A 3,226-nucleotide genomic window follows, 5' to 3' on the forward strand; every position below is an offset into this window, starting at 1 on the left:
TTGTGGAGGATGTCTTGGTCAAGGTTGATAAACTCATTTTCCCTGTAGATTTCGTAATTCTTGATTTTGATGAGAATAAGAAGATTCCCATTATCTTGGGAAGACCTCTCCTGGCAACAGGCCATACCTTGATAGATGTGCAGAAGGGTGAGCTTACAATGTGAGTGCTGGATCAGGATGTAACTTTTAATGTGTTCAATGCTATGAAATTTCCTACGGAAAATGAGGAGTGCTTAAAGGTGGAGTTGGTTAATTATGTGGTTACTTCAGAACTTGATCAATTGCTAAGGTCTGATGCCTTAGAGAAGGCCTTGTTGGGGAATTCAGAGAGTGAAGATGACGAAAGTGAAGAACAATTGCAATATCTGAATGCTTCTCCCTGGAAGAGGAAGATTGATAGGCGTTTTGAATCTCTTGGAGTGGAGGAGTTGAACAAAGCTCCCAAAAACCTTAAGCCATCTATTGAGGAAGCTCCTACTCTTGAGTTTAAGCCTTTACCTGAACATTTGAGGTATGCATTTTTAGATGATGTATCTACTTTGCCTGTTATTATTGCATCTGACCTTTCAGGTAGCGATGAGGAGAAGATCTTGAGAATTCTTAGAGAATTCAAATCGGCAATTGAATGGATCATAGCAGATATTAAGGGAATCAGCCCTTCTTATTGCATGCATAAAATTCTACTAGATGAAGGTAGCAAGCCTACGGTTGAGCAGCAAAGAAGACTTAATTCGATCATGAAGGAAGTAGTGAAGAAGGAAATTCTTAAGTGGCTGGATACAGGGATTATCTATCCCATTTCTGACAATTCTTGGGTGAGTCCAGTTCAGTGTGTACCAACGAAAGAAGGTATCACAGTTGTTGCTAATGAGAAAAATGAGCTCATTCCTATTCGAACAGTCACGAGATGGAGAGTTTGTATGGACTACAGGAAGCTGAACAAGGCCACTAGGAAGGATCACTTCCTTATGCCTTTCATTGACCAGATGCTTAACAAGTTGGCTGGTCATGAGTACTACGGTCTTCTGGATGGCTATTCAGGCTATAATCAGATTTGTATCGCTCCAGAGGATCAATAAAAGACTACCTTCACTTGTTCATTTGGTATTTTCTCCTTCAGACGAGTTTCTTTTGGTCTGTGTGGTGTACCAGCCACATTTCAGAGGTGTATGATGGCCATCTTTTCTGATATGATTGGCCAGAATGTGGAGGTGTTCATGAATGACTTCTCTATATCTGGAAATTATTTTGATGAATGCTTACAAAATCTTGGAAATGTTCTCAAGAGTTGTGTTGAGACCAATCTGGTTCTCAATTGGGAAAAATGTCACTTTATGGTGCGCCAGGGCATTATTCTTGGGCACAAGGTCTCTATTAAAGGTCTTGAGGTGGAAAAAGCCAAGCTGGGGTCATTGAAAATATTCCTCCACCTATTTCTGTTAAGGGAATTCGCAGTTTCTTGGTCATGCGGGTTTCTATAGGCGTTTCATCAAGGACTTCTCTAAGATTTCGAAGCCATTGTGCAGTTTGCTAGAGAAAGATTTCCCTTTCAAGTTTGATGACGAGTGCCTTGCAGCTTTTGAAACATTAAAAAAGAGTTTAATCACGGCACCTGTCATAACTGCACCTGACTGGAATGAACCTTTTAAAATGATGTGCGATGCAAGTGACTATGCAGTTGGAGAAGTTCTTGGATAGAGAAAGAACAACATATTTCATGTGGTCTACTACGCTAGTAAGACCTTGAATGGTGCTCAACTGAATTATACTACTACGGAGAAAGAACTTTTGGCTATTGTCTATGGTTTTGAAAAATTTCGATCTTATCTACTTGGGAGTAAAGTGACGGTTTTTACTGATCATGCTGCAATTCGATATCTTATCTCAAAGAAGGACTCGAAGCCTAGATTGATTAGATGGGTTCTTTTACTTCAAGAATTTGAATTAGAGATCAAGGACAGAAAGGGGACTGAAAATCAAGTCGTTAATCATCTATCTCATTTAGAAAATCCTAATGCTACTTCACTGGATATGATATTGATAAATGAGTATTTTCCTGATGAGCAGCTGTTTGGAGTGCAAGAGGAAGAACCATGGTTTGCAGACATTGTGAACTACCTTGTGAGTAATGTCATGCCTCCGGACTTATCATATGCTGAAAGGAAGAAGGTTCTACATGAAGTGAAGTGGTATATGTGGGATAAGCCGTTTCTTTTTCGACAAGGAGATGGCCAAATCATCAGGAGATGTATTCCTTACAGCGAAACGGGGGGATCTTGCGAGATTGCCACTCAACGGCTTATGGAGGACACTATGGTGGAGAAAAGACAGCAGCTCGTATTCTTCAAGCAGGTTTCTTTTGGCCAACCTTGTTTAAAGATGCTCATCAGTTCATTTTGAAATGTGATAGATGTCAACGTGTGGGTAATATGTCTAAGAGGGTGAGATGCCTCTTAATGTGCTTTTCGAGGTTGAAGTATTCGATATTTCGGAAAATTGACTTCATGGGACCATTTGTCTCATCTTGTAACAATAAATATATCTTGTTGGCGGTTGATTATGTGTCGAAATGGGTTGAAGTTAAGGTGTTTCCAACGAATGATGCGAAGGTGGTGCTTAATTTTATTCACAAGCAGATATTCACAAGGTTTGGAACTCCAAGAGTCATAATCAGTGATGAGGGGTCGCATTTTTGCAATCACAAGTTCACTACTATGATGCAAAGGTATAATGTAAATCATCGCATTGCTACGGCTTATCATCCTCAGATAAATGGTCAAGCTCAGGTGTCTAACAGAGAGATTAAGCGCATTTTAGAGAAAGTTGTGTGTCCATCGAGGAAAGATTGGTCTTTGAAGCTTGATGAAGCTGTTTGGGCATATAGAACATCATCCGAGACTCTATTGGGAATGTCTCGTTCCGGTTGGTTTATGGTAAGGGGTGTCATTTGCCTGTGGAGCTCGAGCATAAGGCGTATTGGGCTTTGAAGAAGTTGAATCTTGACTTGGATGCAGTGGGAAAGAAGAGGATGCTTCAATTGAATGAACTCGACGAGTTTTGACTTCAAGCTTATGAGAACAACAAAATATATAAGGAGAAATTCAAGAGGTGGCACGATAGGGGTCTAGTGCTCAAATCGTTTGTGCCGGGGCAACAAGTTCTTTTGTTTAACTCTCGTCTCCGTCTTTTTCCTGGAAAGTTGAAGTCAATGTGGTCAGGGCCCTTC

This window comes from Apium graveolens, chromosome 9 (assembly GCF_009905375.1).
Source record: "Apium graveolens cultivar Ventura chromosome 9, ASM990537v1, whole genome shotgun sequence".
Taxonomy (NCBI): Eukaryota; Viridiplantae; Streptophyta; class Magnoliopsida; order Apiales; family Apiaceae; genus Apium; species Apium graveolens.